We start from the raw sequence: 8,750 nt of genomic DNA, 5'->3' as shown, positions 1-8,750 counted from the left end.
GGAACAATCTTCTGAGTTTCAACACTTACGCTGGCCACCAAACTCCCCAGAGATGAACATTATTGAGCATATCTGGGACGCCATGCAACGTGCTGTTCAGAAGAGATCTCCACCCCCTCGTACTCTACCGGATTTATCGACAGCACTGCTGGATTAATGGAGTGAATTCCGTCCAGCACTACTTGAGACATTAGTGGAGTCCATGCCACGTCGTGTTGTGACACTTCGGCGTGCTCGCGGGCGCTCTACACGATGCTGGGCAGGTGTACCAGCTTTTTTGTCTCTTTAAGTGCATATGTCTTTTCTCGTGAACGTGCATAGTCATCAGAAAAGATAGCTTCTCTTTGAGGAGTACTGCTTCTGCCACAGCAATTCACACTACAGTCTTGAGCAGTACTACTCCCGTTATCGTATACAGGGTGTTACAAAAAGGTACGGCCAAACTTTCAGGAAACATTCCTCACACACAAATAAAGAAAAGATGTTATGTGGACATGTGCCCGGAAACGCTAAATTTCCATGTTAGAGCTCATTTTAGTTTCATTCCAACGTGATCAAATTGTAAATTTTCACAATCAACATGTGTGGGCTGACGAGAATCCGCACGCAATCGTGCAATCACGTCATCAACACAGATTTTCTGTGAACGTTTGGACAGGCATTGTTGGTGATGTCTTGACTGGGCACCATGTTCTTCCACCTACGCTCAATGGAGCACGTTATCATGATTTCATACGGGATACTCTACCTGTGCTGCTAGAACATGTGCCTTTACAAGTACGACACAACATGTGGTTCATGCACGATGGAGCTCCTGCACATTTCAGTCAAAGTGTTCGTATTGGTAGAGGCGGCCAATTCCATGGCCTCCACGCTCACCTGACCTCAACCCTCTTGACTTTCATTTATGGGGGCATTTGAAAGCTCTTGTCTACGCAACCCCGGTACCAAATGTAGAGACTCTTCGTGCTCGTATTGTGATACAATACGCCATTCTCCAGGGCTGCATCAGCGCATCAGGGATTCCATGCGACAGAGGGTGGATGCATGTATCCTCGCTAACGGAGGACATTTTGAATATTTCCTGTAACAAAGTGTTTGAAGTCACGCTGGTACGTTCTGTTGCTGTGTGTTTCCATTCCATGATTAATGTGATTTGAAGAGAAGTAATAAAATTAGCTCTAACATGGAAAGTAAGCGTTTCCGGACACATGTCCACATGACATATTTTCTTTATTTGTGTGCGAGGAATGTGTCCTGAAAGTTTGGCCGTACCTTTTTGTAACACCCTGTATAGAGACGTTTTCTTTAATAATCACGTTTCTGAATAATCAGATGCACCAATAACGTTGTGAAAGTGTCATCATCCTGTCCTACACAATCTCCCGTTGGATAACGCGTTATCAACCTGGATATCACAATATTTAGAATATTCCAGACATGACTGATTTCGTACATTTTTGCTCCACACTGAGATACGTATATTAAATGCGTCAGCTACTTTTTGAGGTAACTAAGTGACTGGCATGTTAACTCCCCCCCCCCACCCCCCACCCCTCCTCCAGGACAGCAAGCGCTGTCGTGTTCAAACCAAGAGCAACACAATCATATGCCGTCGCAGGCGTGGTTAGAAATGTGAAATGTGTCTGTGTTCAAATGTTTATGTAAAACTTCCTGTTCGAGCCGAAAGACCTTTCTTGTGAGCACAAATATTCCGCTGCATTGAGTTCATGTGTGTGTGTGTGTGTGTGTGTGTGTGTGCGTGTGTGTGTTTGCGTGCGGTGTATACGGAATGTGTGCGCCTATACTTTGCCTGAGCTTATTGCCGTGTGACGCTGTGTGAACAGTGTTTTGCGATTTGTGTGTTTGCCGTTAACGACAGGCGTGCTAATCCGCATGTTTTCTGCTCTCGTGTTACAGGTAAACAACACGCGGCGCGCCCCAGCAGCCTCCATTCACTGCCGTCCAAGAGCGAGGTCACGTGATCCTCTCAACAGCCGGTCCGTGACTGATCTGCCCTTCAGACCGGCAAGTCAGCGATTCTGCACGCTACTGAAAAACGGCGAAACAAAAGAGCGCTCTAGTCAGCCTTCTCACGTTCCACTGACGAGTGGAACACGAGTGCTAGTCATCACCGATTTCCTCCAAACTTACCGGTGCGTGCAGGGCTAGGCCCATAAATGGCAGCTCCAAATGGCCAAACGGTTAGGGAAAAAAAAAAAAAGATAGCACTTCCGACGCGATTCGGGTGAGGCAGGAGTAATTTATGTTATCGTATGTCCCAGGGAGCGATTGGCGTAACGAAAAGATTACAAAACGGTAATCCGAGAATCGTGGGGTCAAGTCCCAATACGGAAACTGTTTTTATTTTCAGTTCTTACCTTATACTGCAAATAAACCGAATTTATGCTCAATATAATATGTTTATTAAAATTTTCATTGTTGTTGTTGTGGTCTTCAGTCCTGAGACTGGTTTGATGCAGCTCTCCATGCTACTCTATCCTGTGCAAGCTTCTTCATCTCCCAATATATACTGCATCTTTCTGAATCTGCTTAGTGTATTCATCTCTTGGTCTCCCTCTACGATTTTTACCCTCCACACTGCCCTCCAATGCTAAATTTGTGATCCCTTGATGCCTCAAAACATGTCCTACCAACCGATCCCTTCTTCTAGTCAAGTTGTGCCACAAACTTCTCTTCTCCCCAATCCTATTCAATACCTCCTCATTAGTTACGTGATCTACCCACCTTATCTTCAGCATTCTTCTGTAGCACCACATTTCGAAAGCTTCTATTCTCTTCTTGTCCAAACTAGTTATCGTCCATGTTTCACTTCCATACATGGCTACACTCCATACAAATACTTTCAGAAACGACTTCCTGACGCTTAAATCTATACTCGATGTTAACAAATTCCTCTTCTTGAGAAACGCTTTCCTTGCCATTGCCAGTCTACATTTTATATCATCTCTACTTCGACCATCATCGGTTATTTTACTCCCTAAATAGGAAAACTGCTTTACTACTTCAAGTGTCTCATTTCCTAATCTAATTCCCTCAGCATCACCCGACTTAATTCGACTACATTCCATTATCCTCGTTTTTCTTTTGTTGATGTTCATCTTATATCCTCCTTTCAAGACACTGTCCATTCCGTTCAACTGGTCTTCCAAGTCCTTTGCTATCTCTGACCGAATTACAATGTCATCGGCGAACCTCAATGTTTTTATTTATTCTCCATGAATTTTAATACCTACTTCGAATTTTTCTTTTGTTTCCTTTACTGCTTGCTCAATATACAGATTGAATAACATCGGGGAGAGGCTACAACCCTGTCTTACTCCTTTCCCAACCACTGCTTCCCTTTCATGCCCGTCGACTCTTATAACTGCCATCTGGTTTCTGTACAAACTGTAAATAGCCTTTCGCTCCCTGTATTTTACCCCTGCCAACTTCAGAATTTGAAAGAGAGTATTCCAGTTGAAGATATAAAAAAAACTAAATTAAACTTCACCCGAACAGGCCATGAATGCGCAACGGTACCGACCGGTCGCCGTGTCATCCTCAGTCCACAGGCGTCACTAGAGGCGGCATGTGGTCAGCACACCGCTCTCCCGGCCATATGTCAGTTTACGAGACCGGAGCCGCTACTTCTCAGTCAAGTAGCTTCTCAGTTTGCCTGACAACGGCTGAATGCACCCAGCTAGCCAACAGCGCTCGGCAGACCGGATGGTCACCCATCCAAGTGCTAACCGTGCCCGACAGCGCTTAGCGTCGGTGATCTGACGGGAGCCGGGGTTAGCGCTGCGGCAAGGCCGTTGGAAAATGTAATGAAAGCAGAAGCAAAATAAAAACAGGTGGTTTCGTACGCGGCAGAATAAATTGGCTTAGCAAATATCATGGGGTAGTGGGGCACAGATAGTGCAGGTGTCTTGTATGCGCACCAATCGCCCCCTGTGTTAGCTGCGGTTGTATAGAAGTGGTTGTGCAAGTGATTTGTGTAATATATAACACCGTCGTGAGCTGAGATCGTTCCAACTGGGTAATCGGTGTCCGAGGAATGGGAATTTCGATTTCGGCAGTGGTGCAGGTATTCGGCTTCGCACATTCAACCATGTCCAGGGTATTTCGTGAACGGTTGAAAGGCCGGCCGCTGTGGTCGAGCGGTGCTAGGCACTTCCGTCCGGAATCGCGCTGCTGCTACGGTCGCGGGTTCGAATTCTGACTCGAGCATGGATGTTTGTGATGTCCTTAGGTTAGTTAGGTTTAAGTAGTTCTAAGACTAGGGGACTCAGATGTTAAGTCCCATAGTGCTTAGAGGCATCTGAACCATTTTGAACAGTTGAATGAGGGTGTCACAGTCCATAACAGACCAGCTACCGCCCCTCCGGGTACGGCAACCCTGCGATGCTAGTTTTTATCTTTAGGTAAAAAATGTGATCAAAAAGCTTCAAAATTGGTCTTATCTCGTCGGGACAGAAAAATAAATCGCATCCCGAGAAGCCTGCATGAAAACACATTTCACTGTACATCACCGGGTGTCGTAGTCAATAACTGGCGAAATGGTGGGTTACGCGTGGTTTTCTGTCGGACTGTGCAATGAGAGAGAACCTTTTAGCATTGTGAACCAAATTTTTTATCTGTAGAAACCCTAAAACAACAGTGTAACTATAGAAATATGGCATCTATAACGTTTCCAGGGTGCCGAGAGAATTACTACATTCCCTGTACATCGTCAACTGTAAAATAATAATTCTATTTTTATATAGAGGGTTATCTTGTACAATTTGTACAGAAACCAGGCGGTAGTTATAAGAGTCGAAGGGTATGAAAGGGAAGCATTGGTTGGGAACGGAGCGAGACAGGGTTGTAGCCTATACCCGATGTTATTCAGTCTGTATATTGAGCAAGCAGTAAAGGAAACAAAAGAAAAATTTGGAGTAGGAATTAAAAACTATGGAGAAGAAATAAAAAATTTTAGGTTCGCCAGTGACATTGTAATTCTGTCAGAGACAGCAATGGACCTGGAAGAACAGTTAAATGGAATGGACAGTGCCTTGAAAGGAGGATATAACATGAACATCGACAAAAGCAAAACGAGGATATTGGAATGTAGTCGAATTAGGTGATGCTAAGGGAATTAGATTAGGAAATGAGACACTTAAAATAGTAGATGAATTTTGCTATCTGGGGAGCAAAATAACTGATGATGGTCGAAGTAGAGAGGATATAAAATGTAGACTGGCTATGACAAGAAAAGCATTTCCGAAGAGGAGAAATTTGTTAACATCGAGTATGGATTTAAATGTCGGAAGTCGTCGTGTGGAGTGTAGCCACGTATGGAAGTCAAACATCGGCGATAAATAGTTTAGACAATAAGAGAATAGAAACTTTCGAAATGTGGTGCTACAAAAGAATGCTGCTGATTATATGGGTAGACCATATGACTAATGATGAGATATTGAATAGAATTGGGGAGAAGAGAAATTTGTGGCACAACTTGACTAGAAGAAGGGATCGATTGGTAGGACATGTTTTGAGGCATCAAGTGATAACCAGTTTAGTATTGGAGGGCACTGTGGAGGGTAGAAATCATAGGGGGAGACCAAGAGGTGAATACACTAAGCAGATGCAGAAGCATGTAGGTTGCAGTAGGTAGCTTGCACGGGGTAGAGTAGCATGGAGAGCTGCATCAAACCAGTCTCAGGACTGATGACCACAACAACAACATCTTGTACGCCTTGAATCTCTTCCTCGGAATTGTCTTTCCAATCCTAAAAGTTTTCTTTGTCTTTCCTACCTATTATTTTCCTGAATCTATTAATACGTACAATATATTAAGCATTATTTTGGTTTGTTTCCAGAGTAGCGTAGAAACTGAAAATTATGAAAAGTTTGCGCCCAGAGACTCAGTCCAAAGTCCCTCGGATTACCGTTGTTTACTGTTTCCGCTGCATCGAACGCTGCCAGAAATAGCAAGTGCCTCGTCCGACCCGCACCAAAAATGCTGTTTTTTTTTTTGCCTACACGCCGCCTGGAGCTACCACTTTCGTTTATGTCCACGCCCTGCATATGCCATAAATTTAGACGAAATCTGTGCTGCTGAGTTGGCACCGCCCCCTTCTGACTCTTCTACAGACAGTACTCGTGGCTTCAGAAGAAATAATTTGCAATTTTCAAAAATATACATCCTTCTTTCCGCACTATTGCTGTCTCTAGACTGGCCGTTATGGAACGATAGTCGTATTCAGTGAGTCGCAAGATCCTTTCAAGTTTTACGGGTGCCCTGCAGAATCCGAAAAAGATATTTTTGTGAGGCATTGCGGTTGTGTTCTCCACGCTAGACATCCCTGTGCAAAACTCTGCACAGCTACCGCTCCTTGCACCCATTTGAAACAGTCGCCTTCGGCCAAGCGCTGGTATCCCTTCATATCTTTTGCACTCACACTTGTTTCCATTTCCGAGACGTGTCCTGTCAGTTTATCGCTTCTGTTAGTCAAGTTGTCCCATAAAGCATCTTTCGTCAAAATGCAACTCAGCACTTCTTCATTTGCGTTTGGATCGATCCAGACATATTCAGCACTCTTACACGTTTGAAAAAGTTCCATTCTCTTCTTAGATGAACTGTTTATCGCCCACGTTTGACTTTCGTACAGGACAACACTCCAAATAAATTCCTCCAGAAAAGCATTCATAACATTGAAATTTGTATTCATTATTGATAGATACCTCCTCTTCAGAAATAATTTATAAGCTATTGCCAGTCTACATTTCATATACTCTCTAGTTCGCCCGTCATCAGGTTTTTTGCTAGTCGAGTGCCTAATGTTCTCGGCCACTTTTAGTGTCTCATTTCCTTATCTAATCCCTTCGGCATCGCCTCATTCCATTTGACTGCATTCCATTACCCTTGTTTTAACTTAGTTGATATCCGTGTTGTAACATCGATTCAGGACAATATCCATTCTGTTCAACTAATCTTCCACGTCCTTTGACGTCGCTGACAGAATTAAATTTCTTCAGGAAACCTTAAGTTATAATTACTATTAAAAACAGTCTTGATCACGATTTATTTAACAAGGTGACCGGTTTCGACCACTACTGTGGTCATCTTCAGACCATTGAGTAGGAACCCCTTTCTGTTGTGATTCTCCAACAGAAAGGGGTTCCTACTCAATGGTCTGAAGATGACCACAGTAGTGGTCGAAACCGGTCACCTTGTTAAATAAATCGTGATCAAGACTGTTTTTAATAGTAATTATTTACAAGACATTGATCACTGCTGTTCCCGTAATGCATTCAAAAGTAAACCTTAAGTTGTTTTGCGATCGGCAATTCCTTCTCCAATTTTTCTTTGGTTTTCTTCAATGCTTGCTCCCCGTGCAGACTGAATAACTTCGAGGGTGGGCTATACCCATCTCTCACTCCCTTCCAAACTGTTGCCTCCCTTTGAAGTCCTTCAACTCTTTATAACAGCTGCCTGGTTTTCGTACATGTTGTGGGCGGCGTTTCACTCCCTGTGTTTTACCCGTGCCACCATCAGAATTTCAAACAGTGTATTGCAGTGAAGATTGCCAAACACTTCCTCCAAATCAACAAGAGTTGTTAACATAAGTTTATCTTTTAAGGTAAGCCACAGGATGTGTATTACCTCGCGTGTTCCTACATTTCCACGGACTAAACCGATATGCCCCGAGGTCTGCTTCTGCCACATTTTCTATTCGTCTCTAAATAAGTCGTCCCAATATTTCGCTTAAACACATGATTCGGCAATATTCACATGTGTCAGTGCCTGCCTTATTTGGAAATGTTGCTATAACAATCTTCTTGAATTCCGCTAAATATAGTAAACTTTTATTTACCATGTAATGACAGTTTTAAAAATTGTATGTTGTATATATCTTACGCAGGTTTTCGTACCACTTGATACGTTGTGTGAGCAGATGGTAGTCTGGAAGCAAACCGTACCACAGTTACGCCTGAAACTCAGTTTGCTGTCTTACCTGTTGCTTTCCCCACCTAGGCACTGTTACCAATAGTTTATAATCATGTACGTTCACCTTAAAAAAACAGCCGTATTATTGAAACGTGTCAGTATATTGCTGGGCTGACATGTCACATGTTTTATTGTCATACTGTACTTTAATTCATTTGCTTCGACTTCCATCGATGTTAGTTTATGAATACTCACATTTACAGCAAGGAACATACAGTGATTGTGCAGATTAGGATGCCAATAAATGTCGTACTTTTCTTCTTCTGTGCTCGATACACACGCATTGCCCCAACTCTTACGGGACTCGGTAAGATTGTCTGCCGCGAGTAATGAGTGTAATGGGCAGGGGCACTACGAATGCAGTGTGTGGACATTAAGCTGGGAATGTGGGTCTCACGGGGAGCGTGCAAGGAATGAATCCCTGCAGTCGCACTATCCTCTGTGGCCTCGATGGCTCAGCTGACTATAGCGTCTGCCATGTAAGCAGGAGATCCCGGGTTCGAGTCCCGGTCGGGGCACTCATTTTCAACTGCCCCCTTGATGTATATCAATGCTTGTCGACAGCTTAGGGTCTTGATTTAATTATCATGGACACCGATGATATCTGTTAAGAACTGCGTCCTTCCGCGTGTTAACATTGCAAACTCGGACGCTGCTGAATTCTTCCCTACCGCGTCACCGGGCAGCATATTGTAAAATCGTCAGACCTGTGACATTACAGCCTTTATCACTGCGATTTTTAACATGTAAAAGT

General features: G+C 43.6%; 1 non-coding gene across 1 annotated transcript; it reads left to right on the top strand.

Moving 5' to 3' along the window:
- Window positions 1–8,440: 8,440 nt before the first annotated feature.
- Trnat-ugu (transfer RNA threonine (anticodon UGU)) lies at window positions 8,441–8,514 on the top strand. The gene has a single exon. It is a non-coding gene; the product is annotated as a tRNA-Thr (tRNA).
- Window positions 8,515–8,750: the final 236 nt, after the last annotated feature.

Source organism: Schistocerca cancellata, chromosome 10, assembly GCF_023864275.1.
Source record: "Schistocerca cancellata isolate TAMUIC-IGC-003103 chromosome 10, iqSchCanc2.1, whole genome shotgun sequence".
Lineage (NCBI taxonomy): Eukaryota > Metazoa > Arthropoda > Insecta > Orthoptera > Acrididae > Schistocerca > Schistocerca cancellata.
The sequence above is the reverse complement of the archived record's forward strand: the minus strand, read 5'-3'. Positions and strand labels throughout refer to the sequence as shown.